This window comes from Lepidochelys olivacea, assembly GCF_965140295.1.
Source record: "Lepidochelys olivacea isolate rLepOli2 genome assembly, chromosome: 15".
Taxonomy (NCBI): domain Eukaryota; kingdom Metazoa; phylum Chordata; order Testudines; family Cheloniidae; genus Lepidochelys; species Lepidochelys olivacea.
In genome coordinates, this window is record NC_140425.1 from 13,397,520 (window position 1) to 13,412,848 (window position 15,329).

A 15,329-nucleotide genomic window follows, 5' to 3' on the forward strand; every position below is an offset into this window, starting at 1 on the left:
AAGAACAGGAGGACTTGTGGCACCTTAGAGACTAACCAATTTATTTGAGCATAAGCTTTCATGAGCTACAGCTCACTTCATCAGGTTTTCCACTGAATGCATCCAATGAAGTGAGCTGTAGCTCACGAAAGCTCATGCTCAAATAAATTGGTTAGTCTCTAAGGTGCCACAAGTCCTCCTTTTCTTTTTGATTTCCTGTGTGACAACGCATGTTATGAAACAACGCCATTAGATGGTTTTTGCTAGTCTAGTGGATTGATTGGTATCTGTGCGATGATAGCCACAGAAGGGTCCCACAGGAGTAGTGCCATGGAAGTGGGGGTTTGAAGAAAAATATTCTAGAGTGAAGAAAGGTGGATGTTATTCTATTCAGGTCCGATACAGCAGTGCTGTGGTATCTGAGGGAAGGATACTTGCAAAGTAGAAATAAAAATATTTTTGCAGAAGAGTTGGCAGGAAACCTGGTAGGGTTCATCTGTAGTATTGAAAGCAGGGTGCATGTGTTTGCCTGTCTCAGCTTCTTCCTACAGCCTTGATATCAGTGAAAGAACATGTCTGCGCAATGTGGTAGAGATAGACCCAGGTTGGCACCTTTTAGACAAGACCCTGAGCTTAATCATGTGCAATTAATTTGTATATTGGAAACAAACCTGAGCTGCTGGAGTTGATGAAGGTGTTTATAGCTACAATAGCTTGTTATTACCAAAAATATTTACCTTACTCTAACAGCTCAAAGAGGGAGAAAAAAATCATTTGTCTCACAAATGCAGCTTCCCTATTTTCACCTACAGGATGGGTTATAGGCCCAATTTTACACACTCGTGTGATTCCTTCCAATCTCTACCAATCTGGATCCTTGGCCTCTATATTTATGACATCTTTGGTTTTCCCAAGGCTCCTAATCCTGCCCTCTTTAGTCTGGATCTGAAGGGGAATTTCTCTCTTTTATAAATTTACACAGGGGGAGATGGCCAATGAAGAGCTCCCTATTCACCTGTAACTACCAAGGTACACCCTTATTTCCTAACTTGGGTTCCTCTGAGCTTGCCATAGTAAGCAGGAGATCCCAAACGGTGTCACTAAACGTAGTGGCACTCACTAACATACAGGCTATGCTTTCACCTCAAGGACATCAATTCCTGTAGCTTCTCTGCTTTTCTTTATTTAATCCCACATCATTTAGAATCTGTGGCTCTGGTCCTAGCTTTCTGGAGAAATGTTCACAGCAGAATAAGAGGTGAAAACTCCCTGAAAAATACTGTTAGTGTTGGTTCCATTGCAGGCATTCTATCAAAATAATGCAACCTTTGGTAGCAATTTCGGACAATAGGTTTAAAATAGTTGTTTCTATTTTTAAATAGGTAGGAGGCACTCAGATACTGTGATGAGGGTAACCATATAAGTGCCTAGATTGACAGACTGTTGTTTCCTATTTTAGACAAATGAAAAACAATCAGCTAAAATATTCAGCCCTTCTGGATGGTAGAAAGTCTCTAAAAAGGTCTAGGGAGGAAGGATGGGCTTGTGGTTAAGGCACAAGACTGAATACAAGGTACTATTTCTGGCTGTGCCACAGACCTTGTGTAAGACCTTCGGCATTCCACTCTCTCCTCTGTGCTTCATTTTCACTTTCTAGAAAAATCGGGGTAGATAATCATGATTTCCTACCTTAGAGGGATGTTGAGAAGATCAGTGCTTATAAAATGTTTTAAAATCATCACATGAAAGCCGCTAAAAGAGTGAAAAGTATTTTTGCACCAGAAGGCTACATGGCCTAATGGCTAATGGGTGACTGTGCATCCAGCAAGTGTATATTCTACTGGTTCTGCACATGATCTTGGTCAAGTTAAGCTTCCTGGGGCTTCAGTTTCATCACTTGTAAAATGGGTATATTACTACTCACCCACCTTTAAAGGACTTTGACATCATTGGTGAAGGAAGCTGTGTAAGTACTGGTTCCCACTAGCTGAAATGTCTGCTCTGTTTAAATGCTTTATGTTTTACTGTGGGCACAGACTCTTGCTGAGCCAGATTCTAAGGTCTTATTTCTGGCAGCACTTAGAGTCTGTGGAAGTTTTGACTAAGGCTGTGAGATCAGGCCCTCTGTCTCTTATGAGTCTTCAAAAAAGATTTTAGGGGCAAAATTCTGCCCAGACTAAAGCTGATGGGAAGTACATATAGGGATCCAAGGGTAGAATTTAGCCATAGCTGTTTGCAGAGGGTGAAACCGTTGTTAAATCAAACTGATTTATTTTAGCTCATCCCATGAGACAAAGTAAAGCTTCATAGCCAACTACACAAGAGGCAACTCCTTACCCTCAAACTGATCCAGGAACTGCAGGGCTGGGGAGCATCTGTGGAAACAAAACTCAAATTTTCCCAATCCTGCCTCCTGTTATATCAGGGTATGAGCTGTGCTTCTTATCCCACACAACTAAGTTCGCTCAAAGCTTTATGAACTTCCAGTCGAATCAGGGAGTCTATGAGGGACTCAAAAGCCCTCACATTACTAGGAAAGCAAAATAGCCTTTTCCACCTGTCTGACTTGTACACATTTCTTTTTTCCTTTTATCTCCAGTTTTTCTGGGGTGCCAGAGCAGATTTAGGTCCTGCAATTTGACAGAGCAAAGTCTAATGAGATGCCATGGCACACCGGGTGGGGGCACAAGGGAATTAAAGGCTGTGCCTGCTCATTAGGAATGGGTTGAATCTATTTGTTCTGTTCTTACAGTTGATAGTTTCTGTTATTTTCTAGAGACTTTATTTGAAAGGAGCCGTTCCACTGATTACTGGATGGATATCTCTGTGCTATATCCATGGCACTTCTCAGTCAAGGATCTTAAAGCACTTCACAGAAGTACCTAGGTATGCCATTTTACAGATCGGGAAATGGGGAGAGAGAGAGAGGCTATGTGATTTTCTCAAGTTTGCATTGTGAATCACTGATCTAGGTTCTGTTCACAGCTGTGTCTTGTGCTCAGTTTGGTGCTTTAACCACTACACAATACTGCCTTCCATTGATATACCTGTATCCCCAAATGCAGACAGTGTCTGTACAGGCTGATATTATGGCATTTACCTTATAGTAGCAGACCAAACTGTCACAGATGTCTTCTCCTTCCAGGCTGTCCCTTTGGTTTTCTTTGTTCTACTTCTTCACCTGTGGAAAAACTTAAAGTTTAAAGAAAAGAAATATTCCAGGGTAGTTAAGCACTGGAATAAATTGCCTAGGAAGGTTGTGGAATCTGTCATTAGAGATTTTTAAGAGCAGGTTAGATAAACACCTGACACAGATGGTCTAGATAATACTTAGTCCTACCTCAAGTGCAGGGGACTGGATGAGAAGACCTCTCAAGGTCCCGTCCAGTCCTATAATTGTATGAGAATAAGTTAAGCTTACCTGCCACACAGGGTGCTATGAGAATGAAGCAATGTTTGTAAAGGGCCCAGAAGACAGAAGGCAACAAGTATACTAAGTGTTATTAAGTACTTACACTCCAATAAAATAGAGATAATTCTGCAAACCATTCCTACTCCCAGCTCGATCATAAAACAATGTAATGGTTTGTCACCTAACAAAGTCATCCTTACAAGATGCTCCAGGGGACAGAAACAAATTTCAGTACGTTATTTCTGGCTTTCAAAAATGATGAGTAGGAGTCAATCACAAGGACTGGGACAAGGGGACTCCGACTAAACATGGAGTTTATGAAGTTGTGGGCCAATGTGCAGCAGCAGAATTACAAGACAGAGAGAGAAAGCATGCATTACGGGTAGGGTGACCAGATGTCCCAATTTTACAGGGACAGTCCCAATTTCTGGGTCTTTTTCTTATATAGGCTCCTATTACCCCCCCACCCCCATCCCGATTTTTCACACTTGCTGTCTGGTCACCCTTATTACAGGTCAGAGGGGAGAGAGGGAGTGAAAGTTCTGACTCCATTACTGGATCTCCCTGCTGGCATGTTAAAGAAAAGGCTCTCCCCTCCCCCTCCAATCTGAGAGCACGAGCTACTGCCAAGTTAGTGCCAGCAGAGCCTCCAGGACTAACAAGGAAGTCAGCAGGAGCAAAACAACCTGGTGTGATATCTGAACTGGTTTGGACAGGTTCAGAGAGTTTGCTCTGCTTATTCAGAGTGCCTTCGCTGATGAGTTTTCTGCATGGTATATAATGAAAGGGTAGAGGCTCTAGTAGTGTAATCTGGGTCCTGCGGTTCAGAGGAGGACAAAATAGCCTCTGTGGGTGACTGCAGGGCTTGAAGGGGGAGTTATATTCTTCCATCACAAAGGGGTCAGTGCTGAATGCCTTCAGCTCTTGCTGGCTACATATGGTGTCAGGACACAACCCACAGCAAGATGGAACCCTTCAGACAGCAACAACATCTTTCTATTGTGGCCTCTTTTGTGATAATTTGTAAAGCATTTTACTGTGATACTAATCGGTACCACTCCTTATCACTAAAGCAAGCAAGCAACCCAGAGTTATTTGTATTCATGCTGGTCTGACTATTTTGTAACAGACTCAACTTAGATTACTGTTGTCCTTGTCAGAACTCCCCCTTCCTGGTTTCTGGGCCAGGCACACTGAAATAACAAAAACTGCTTGGATTACATAACCTGTTGTTTTTACTTGGTCTGTGTCATGGCAGGATATCACCAAACCCTAGCTGTGTTATTAGGCGCAAGGCACAGCTGTCTGAGGAGGGGGTGATTTGCCAGCCTAGGCTACGCCTCACACTACTGCTGGAAAAACAGAGCATGTCTCTTTAAGGGTGGAGGAGAAATGCCTCTGTGAGGAAGGCAGCATGGTTTTAGTAGGGAGGCACTGCGATATAAGGGGTGAAAGCACAGGCCTTGAAGTCAAGAGCTCAAGATTTATGAATGTTAATTTTTTAGATCCAGTTTTTCCTACATCCCACATACACCCCGTTAGCTCGCCACTTAGGGATCTTCCCAACAATGAAACTAAAGGTTAGAAATGCTTTTCACTTTTTTTTTCTCCTCTCTCTCTCACTCACTTTTTTTTTTTTAAAAGGAATTGTTCTCATATTTCCTCCTCCTCGTCTGCTGTTTAGCGTCTTCTTATATTGGAGTTACTTGCCTCACATTTTAAAGGCTGGTGCTGTGTGTCTGGGTCCTGGGGAGCGCTTAGGCCTCCCCTGGTGCCCTTTTTGATTAACCAACCCAAATGTAACACTAACCGTTTCACTTCTCTAGTGACACCTCGTTCATTGCAAGCCTAGTAGTCAGCCAAATTTTTTTCCTTCGACTTCAGACTTGGATCTCTTCTGCAGCCTTCCTTAAATGCCAAGTGATTCTGCTAATTATCAAGCAGCAGCAGGTACAGATGCAAAATTTTAATCTGAACAATAGTTTTGCAAGGAATCTCGTAGAATTGCTAGTTGTTTGATTACTTGATGCAGGTAAAATTCTACCGCTTGTAAAGTCTTCCTTGCTCTGTTAACTTCAGACAATATACAATGCCACACCACAAAGCTGCACAGAAATGTGAAAGTAAGCATTTGTCCAGCAATGGTTGGTGCTTCTGCATGAGATTTGGTTCCAGAGGTACCAACCGGTGTTGCATTATCAGCTACGGATAGCAATGCATCATACACTTCTCCAGCTTAATACTTCATGGCTCTTACTGCTTCAACTCTGCTTTCCATTCTTCTTTCAGGCAGTTGTTTCACTGTAATACCAGATTTCAGAGTAACAGCCGTGTTAGTCTGTATTCGCAAAAAGAAAAGGAGTACTTGTGGCACCTTAGAGACTAACCAATTTATTTGAGCATGAGCTTTCGTGAGCTACAACTCACTTCATCGGATGCATATCGTGGAAACTGCAGCAGGCTTTATATATACACAGAGAATATGAAACAATACCTACTCCCACCCCACTGTCCTGCTGGTAATAGCTTATCTAAAGTGATCATCAGGTGGGCCATTTCCAGCACAAATCCAGGTTTTCTCACCCTCCACCCCCGCACACAAATTCACTCTCCTGCTGGTGATAGCCCATCCAAAGTGACAACTCTCTACACAATGTGCATGACAATCAAGTTGGGCTATTTCCTGCACAAATCCAGGTTTTCTCACATCCCCCCCACCCCCATACACACACAAACTCACTCTCCTGCTGGTAATAGCTCATCCAAACTGACCACTCTTCAAGTTTAAATCCAAGTTAAACCAGAACATCTGGGGGGGGGGGTAGGAAAAAACAAGAGGAAACAGGCTACCTTGCATAATGACTTAGCCACTCCCAGTCTCTATTTAAGCCTAAATTAATAGTATCCAATTTGCAAATGAATTCCAATTCAGCAGTTTCTCGCTGGAGTCTGGATTTGAAGTTTTTTTGTTTTAAGATAGCGTGACCAGAGAGATTGAAGTGTTCTCCGACTGGTTTATAAATGTTATAATTCTTGACATCTGATTTGTGTCCATTTATTCTTTTACGTAGAGACTGTCCAGTTTGACCAATGTACATGGCAGAGGGGCATTGCTGGCACATGATGGCATATATCACATTGGTGGATGTGCAGGTGAACGAGCCTCTGATAGTGTGGCTGATGTTATTAGGCCCTGTGATGGTGTCCCCTGAATAGATATGTGGGCACAATTGGCAACGGGCTTTGTTGCAAGGATAAGTTCCTGGGTTAGTGGTTCTGTTGTGTGGTATGTGGTTGTTGGTGAGTATTTGCTTCAGGTTGCAGGGCTGTCTGTAGGCAAGGACTGGCCTGTCTCCCAAGATTTGTGAGAGTGTTGGGTCATCCTTTAGGATAGGTTGTAGATCCTTAATAATGCGTTGGAGGGGTTTTAGTTGGGGGCTGAAGGTGACGGCTAGCGGCATTCTGTTATTTTCTTTGTTAGGCCTGTCCTGTAGTAGGTAACTTCTGGGAACTCTTCTGGCTCTATCAATCTGTTTCTTTACTTCTGCAGGTGGGTATTGTAGTTGTAAGAAAGCTTGACAGAGATCTTATAGGTGTTTGTCTCTGTCTGAGGGGTTGGAGCAAATGCGGTTGTATCGCAGAGCTTGGCTGTAGACGATGGATCGTGTGGTGTGGTCAGGGTGAAAGCTGGAGGCATGCAGGTAGGAATAGCGGTCAGTAGGTTTCCGGTATAGGGTGGTGTTTATGTGACCATTGTTTATTAGCACTGTAGTGTCCAGGAAGTGGATCTCTTGTGTGGACTGGACCAGGCTGAGGTTGGTGGTGGGATGGAAATTGTTGAAATCATGGTGGAATTCCTCAAGGGCTTCTTTTCCATGGGTCCAGATGATGAAGATGTCATCAATATAGCGCAAGTAGAGTAGGGGCTTTAGGGGACGAGAGCTGAGGAAGCGTTGTTCTAAATCAGCCATAAAAATGTTGGCATACTGTGGGGCCATGCGGGTACCCATAGCAGTGCCGCTGATCTGAAGGTATACATTGTCCCCAAATGTGAAGTAGTTATGGGTAAGGACAAAGTCACAAAGTTCAGCTACCAGGTTAGCCGTGACAGTATCGGGGATAGTGTTCTTGACGGCTTGAAGTCCATCTTTGTGTGGAATGTTGGTGTAGAGGGCTTCTGCATCCATAGTGGCCAGGATGGTGTTATCAGGAAGATCACCGATGGATTGAAGTTTCCTCAGGAAGTCAGTGGTGTCTCAAAGGTAGCTGGGAGTGCTGGTAGCGTAAGGCCTGAGGAGGGAGTCTACATAGCCAGACAATCCTGCTGTCAGGGTGCCAATGCCTGAGATGATGGGGCGCCCAGGATTTCCAGGTTTATGGATCTTGGGTAGTAGATAGAATATCCCAGGTCGGGGTTCCAGGGGTGTGTCTGTGCGGATTTGATCTTGTGCTTCTTCAGGAAGTTTCTTGAGCAAATGCTGTAGTTGCTTTTGGTAACTCTCAGTGGGATCAGAGGGTAATGGCTTGTAGAAACTCGTGTTGGAGAGCTGCCGAGCAATACCAAGTAATACCAGTAATACCAGAAATACCAATACCAAGTAATACCAGAGTGTCCAATGTGTTTCACAGCAATATCCCATTGACAAATGGATTGAAAATAAATGAAAATAGCCTGAATGACCCCCAAAAGGTTCACTCCTTCAGTACAATAGCCAGCAGCATTGCTCAGTACCAGGCTGATAGAATGGGTGCTACAGGGCACAAAACTGTTCAAGAGAAACTCACGCATCTGTCTCTGTACTCCACTAGACTTTCCTTTCAGGTTAGCTCTATTGTCACAGTGTTGCCCTCTCACATCTGCAAGAGGCAGTCCCATTTTATTTAACTTCTGGAGAAGAACTTCTGTCATGCCTGCACCACTTGAATCATCCAGTTTCACAAATACTAAGAAGTGTTCCTGTATTTTAACATTAACACCCTGTTTTCCAGATCTTGTGGAAATAAATCTTACAATCACAGCCATATTACCACTTGGCTATTATCCAGTGTGCAATCAAGGACAACTAAGGAATATTTTGATTCCTTCACCATGGATAAGATTTTGCCTCTGATTTCTGATGCCAAAAAGTCAGTTAGCTTATTCGAAATGTTTTTTTTCCAACGTAATGAAGACGGGACTATTTGACGTCTTTCATAATGCCATCAGACAGGATCATCAACTCCAAAAGTTTTAGGAAGTTTCCATTATCTGGTTCCTACAGCCTGTCTGAATGGCCCCCAAGAGCCAAATTCTGAACAGCAAGTGTCCAAGTAAGAGCGACAAGTCTATGCAGAACATCATGCCAGTGTTCTGTTTATACACTAAGTAAATACTGATTATTTTGATCAGCTATTACAGTTTAATCTCTCCTGCAGTCCATTCCACATCTGAATGACGAAATGTGATCAAGAGATTTTTCATGACTGCTGAGAGTGGCAGATACATATTTCCAGTTTCAGATGCCATTGCTTGCCAGTTTGGATTTGAAATTCAAAGTAAAGATCTTGCAACAAAGGCAAAATATATTATCACTGCCACCCCACCTCAGCCCTGCACCTGGAGCCTTGGCCTAACCTTGCACCACACTGCTGTCCTCCCCCCTCACTTGCCCCTCCAAATGCACCACCCCCAGCTGACCCCCCCAGCAATCCCTGCACCCACCAGTTTGCCCCTCAGGCCTTTCCAGCGGAGCTCCTTGCCCACACACTGGCAGCACTGCCAGAGACATGGTGGAGTTAAAGCAGTGGCTGCCGTGCAAGTCCAGGGCAGCAGCCAGGGACAGCCCAGGCAGCAGGGCCGACATGAGGAGCAGCAGGCATGGACTGGGATCAACAGGGAGCTGAACGCATTGCTGCACTTGGGGTGCCACCATCTGAGCTGCAGCCGCAGTCTTCCCTGGCAGCCCCTCCCAGCTTCATCCCCCACGGCTGTTGCCTCTCTGCTGCCCTAGTCTTGTCCTTGCAGAAAGGCAAATGTCTCTGGTTTTCCTCAACTGTGCACGTCACAGACATGTGGAGACAGCACATTTTATAACTCTTACAATATGTAAAACCTCTCTGCAGCCACTGCAAATGTGCAGAAGCCAGCCCCGGGAAGAATGAGAGCCCCCCCCCCCCCCCTGCAATTCCGGTTTTGAGTTTCATTGAATCATAGAAACGTAGGGCTGGAAGGGACCTCAGAAAGGCATGAAGTCCAGGCCCCTGTGCTGAGGCAGGACTGAGTAAACCTAGACCATCCCTGACAGGTATTTGTCTAATCTGTTCTTAAAAATCTTCAGTGATGGGGATTCCACAGCCTCCCGTGGAAGCCTGTTCTAATGCTTCACAGCTTTTCTAGTTAGGAAGTTTTTTCTAATTTCTAACCTACGTTTCCCTTGCTGCAGATTGAGCTCATTTGTTCTTCTGCCAGCTCTAGTGGACATGGAGAACAGTTGCTCACCACCCTTTTTTTAAACAGCCCTTCGTATATTTATCAGGGCCCCCAATAGTAAACACGCCCACTTTTTTTTTTTTTTTAAACCTTTACTCATAGGTCAGGTTTTCTAAACATTTTATCGTTGCTGTTGTTCTCCTCCTCTGGACTGTCTCCAATTTATCTATGTCCTTCCTAGAGTGGGGCACCCAGAACTGAACACAGTACTCCAGCTGAGGCCTCACCAGTGCCGAATAGAGCAGGACTATTACTTCCCAAGTCTTACATACAACAGTCCTGTTAATACACCCCAGAATATTAGACTCTTTTGCAAACGCGTCACATTGGTGACTCATATTCAATTTGTGTTTCACTAGAACGCCCAGATGCTTTTCAGCAGCACTATCACCCAGGCAAGTAGTCCCCATTTTGAAGTTGTACATTTGATTTTTTCCTCCCAAGTGAAGTACTTTGCACTTGTGTTTATTTAATTTCATCTTGTTGACTTGAGACGAGTTCTCCAATTTGTCACAGTAGTGTTAAATTCTTAATCCTGTCTTCCAAAGTGCTCGCAACCCCTCCCAGCTTTGTGTCATCCGCAAATTTTGTAAGTACATTCTCCACTCCAGTATCCAAGTCATTAATGAAAATGCTGAATATTGGACCTAGGCCTGATCCAAGGGACCCCCATTAGATACATCCTCCCAGTTTGATAGCTAACCATTGATAACTGCTCTCTGAGTATGGTGTTTCAACCAGTTGTGCACCCACCTTATTGTAATGTAATTTAGACCACATTTCCCTACATTGCTTATGAGAATATTGCACAGGACTGTGTCAAAAATCTTATTAAAAATCAAGACATATCACGTCTACTGCTTCCCACCCATCCACTAGGCCAGTAACCCTGTCAAAGAGTTTGCCATCTTCAACAGCAACTCTGGTTGTGAAGTGAGGGTCCCAAGCTGCTGTATGAGGAAGACCACAAGGATCCAGAAAGGCCTTTTCTCAGTGGGACAGGCAGTGTTACTTTGCCTCACCACACTATTTCTTACAAAATAAAGACACTGGGTTAGAATGCAGTGCACTTGATTAGTGAGCTAACACTTGGCATGGGCAGGCTACAGGGCTATTTCTTAAATAAAAGCATGTTTATTTTAAAAGTACCCTTTCATCTTCATTCTCCTCCTGGTATTCAGTGGGGATGGCCAATGGATTGCAGCTGCTCTTTCACACAGACACTTGTTGCTGGGTCACCTTCTCCTGAAGGAGTTAGAGAAATCTAATCAATCAGGCACAGAGAAAGGATTTTGTGTGTTCAAAATAAGCCTATCCTCACACAATCCTGTGGTGGCAGCAAGAGAAGCCCTTGTAAGGCTGGCAGGAGCTGTCCCTGCAAAGAGGGAAATTCAGAACTATGAAACTTACAGGCTGTCTCTCCCTGCACCCTGGGCTTCTATAGTCAGGCTCCAGAAAATAAATGCATGCACCCTGCAGGGTTAATTCTGTTTTGGTTTATTACTATTTAAAATCAGTCTGTACCCCTTGTACAGAGGCCTCAACTTCCAATAGAACATACAAAAAATACACACAATAGAAAAAAATAGCAAAAGTAAAAGTAATTGCTTGATACAAATGGGTCCCTAAGACGGCTGAAGTGGCTCAGTTTCAACAGAGGTAGACCTATAACTAGGCAAGAAATTTAATTCAAGTAGGGAGAGAGTCACCCATCCTTATCAAAGCCTCACCTCCTGCTTCCATTGAAGACAGTGGTGAAATTCAATGGCAGCAGGATTGGGGCTCTTCAGAGCCAGTGGCAAGCTTCTCTGCTCCCTCCCTTCCATATGTTACCGCATCAGAAGAAACATACCAGCTTTCCTGATTTACCTTTCACATGCCATACATCAGTCATTCAATGTTTTGGACTTCTGAGAAAAGTCTTTTCTTCTTAATATACCCTGTATCAGCATTAATTGCAGCAACTTTCCCACTCTGCCTTACCATTGCAGTCTATCTCCCAATCCATGCCCTTGGGTTCTAACAGTTAGCAGGCATGGATTAAGCCTGACAATTCTGGGGAGACCACATAAAAGCTGCCTGGAGAAGGTACCTGTCTGTAGATAAAGCAGCCATAAAGCAATTAGCAAGAATGAGACACCAATTTGTCATACAAAGCACCTACCAGAGGTGTGCGTTTACTACACGATTGCAGGTAGCTTAGAAGTTTATACATCAGCCAGTGTCTTCATGAAAGGCCCTCCAGCCCATTTCGCACAAGGGAGTCACTGGAATGTCAATTAGGCACCAATTATTTCCTGTAGTGAACAACTCTCAGAGCACTTCTAGGTCTGCAAAACTGCAAAGGCCACCCAGGAAAAAGTACATTCAGCTGTATCCAAAGACCACATCAGTAATGCCAGACAGCTTTTAAATACTGCACATTTATGTTTGTCCAACTTTTTATCCATTACATCTGCAGTCCATGGTGCTGAACAGATGAAAGAGAGCAAAATTTGGCCCATTAACTGATCAGTCTCCACAACACACCAATGAAGTATGGTTACTATGCCCTGTTTTATGGAAGAGGAATGAAATCTAGGAAGAGGGTAAAGAGTTGATCCTCCCAGGTGCTAAGCCTCCTTCACTCTCAGTGGTATTAATGGGAGTTGAAGGTGGTCAGCATTCCACAGCTTCAGAGCCTGAATTACCACAGTGCAAATCAACAGGAGAGCCAGGTTTACAATTCAGGATCTCCAGCCTCCCAGTCCCATGCTTTGAATACTGATCACATTTCTTCTTAGAAGAACATGGACTAGCACAGCAGTTCTCAAACTGTGGGTCAGGACCCCAAGATGGTCCTTTATATATGGTCACCAGGGCAGACTTAGACTTGTTGCCCAGGACCAAAGCCAAAGCCTGAGGGCGTCAGCCCTGGGTGGCAGGACTCAGGTTGCAGGCCCCGGGCCTGGTCCTGGAGCCCTTAAGCTTCAGCTTTGGCCCCCCTGCCCGGAGCAGTGGGGATTGGGCTTTGGCCCCCCACGGGGGCAGTGGGGCTTAGGTGGGCTCAGGCTTCAGTCCCCCTCCTGGGGTCACGAAGCAATTTTTGTTGTCAGAAGGGGGTCGCGGTGCAATGAAGTTTGAGAACCCCTGAACTAGCAGATTGCTGTGAAAACCAAGTCCTATGGATCATTCACACGGGCCTAGTGGGGCCTTGCTTTTAAAAGGGAGGTTTGCTGAAATGGAAAAAGGCAGGGCCCAGGAGAGGATGTCCAGACAACTCTAGTTTTCATCTAAGCTTTATTATCACTCCTCCTCCCATGCCAGCCCCTTGCTGATTTGTTCCTCCTCCTCTCTGGGATAGAACTGGGTCTACAGGCTCAGAGATTCAATATTGCTTCACTCAAAATCAAAATTCAGCACAGCGCCTAGGCAAAAGGTAAATGGTACAGAGCCTGCTTAACTGATGTGAAGGGATTCATCATACTGATAAGGCCAATACACTCCACAGTCTAGTTTGGCACTTCTCTCATATTTTGTCAGCCTGAACAATTGAAAACATGTAATTTTATTTTTATGGGGTAATAAAAGGAAGCCTTTTCTGTTTAATTGTTTTTTGTTTTTGCTTTTTGGGGGGGGGGAGGGAGGAGGGGTGAATCTGTAACTTCTCCTGTTTTGGCTTGACTCATTTTATATGTAGTGAAACCCAGAGCGTTTTACTCATTCTTTCAAGGTCGGACAGTAGTTCTTTTGAAATGTACTTTGGCATCACAAGTACTTTCTCTTTTTGTATTAAAGCTGCAGGTTGCGTCACCCTCCAGACTTAAGACAGGCAACGGCGTAAGTTCAGATATTACATTTTAAGAACTGAGGTTTAAGGATAAAACAAGACATTAAAAAGTTACGACAGACCCTACAAAATCTTAGTTTTCCTGCTATTAATCCAATCAGCTGAAGAGTTAGATTATTCAGTCACATAAGTCCTCTATTTCAAGTAATTCATTATTAAGGATATTCAGTTCAGGGAGTGACAACTGTAGGAAACAGTGGGGAAAGAAAACACATTTCCTAAGCCATTGGCACTCAGAAAAGAGGTCTAGTACCATGACCAGGCATTTACAATTATACCAAAGACTGGTATGAAGACAAAGTCCTCACCACCTTAAAGTCCTATTGCTATGCTTTGAGAAAATAAAACATCTGTTTTGCTCTACCTGTTTTATCCCATGTATTTTTTTCTTGTTGTTAAGGCACTGGACTGGGACTTGAGAGACCCAGGTTTAATTTCTAGTTCTGCCAAGGACTTCCTGTGTGACCTTGGGCAAATCACTTAGACTCTAAAAAAAGAAAAGGAGGACTTATAACACCTTAGAGACTAACAAATTTATTTGAGCATAAGCTTTCGTGAGCTACAGCTCACTTCATTGGAAACCTGCCACTTAGACTCTATGTGCATTGCTGAATTAGATCCTTAATCCATGCCTGTTACCCACCTTTAAAATGGTGATAATGCGCCCTCTCTCTCACCCTGTGTCTATCTTTGCTATATAAATCTTTGGGGCATGGACTGTCTACTACATTTGAATGCACTCTCAATCTGTTAGGAGGCTGGAGGTGCTACTGTAATACAAATATTTCACTTTGATTACCAAGATATATATAACTGAATGTTTTCCTTTCGTTAGCCTCCTCCTAATGCCTGTGTATGTGGCATCTCAGTCCCGGTCTCTCGGGAAGGAATTGTGAAATCTCAAAAACAGGATTGTAGCCTCACCAAATTAGGTGGGAAGGAAAGGGAAGCTCTTTCTAAAGGAGAGTTTCTGTTTACACAAATATGGGCACTCAGTGTCTCGAAGGGAAATAGAAAAAGTTGGGTAACGCTGCCCAGAGTGCAGCTGTGTTCACTGCAAGATCATGCAGAAACACTCATCTGGTGATTTTTCTGTCTAGATCTTTTCAGTTTTATTAGAAGTACATACTTCCCAAGTACAAAAGCATGCAGAATTGTTCTAAACCAGCAACGTCACAACAACAAAAAACCACACCCCATCTGAAATTAACAATTTGCCCCAGAAGACGCAAGGAACCATAAAATATTCTTGGCAAGCTGCTTGGTTTCTACATTGTTAACAAGCCCACTCCAGCCACCACGTCAGTGTAAATCTCTCCCATGCACATTGGGACCAGTTAGAACATGGATCAGCAACCTTTGGCCGCGGCCCAGCAGGGGCCGGTTTGTTTACCTGCCATGTCTGCGGGTTCGGCCGATTGCAACTCCCACTGGCTGTGGTTCGCCGCTCCAGGCCAATGGGTGCTGAGGGAAGGGCAGCCAGCACATCCCTCGGCCCACGTTGCTTCCCGCAGCCCCCATTGGCCTGGGACAGTGAACCACAGCCAGTGGGAGCTGCCATCAGCCGAACCCTGTGGACGTGGCAGGTAAACAAACTGGCCCTTTGATAAGAAGAATGCATGGTGATGCTTTTAGAATGC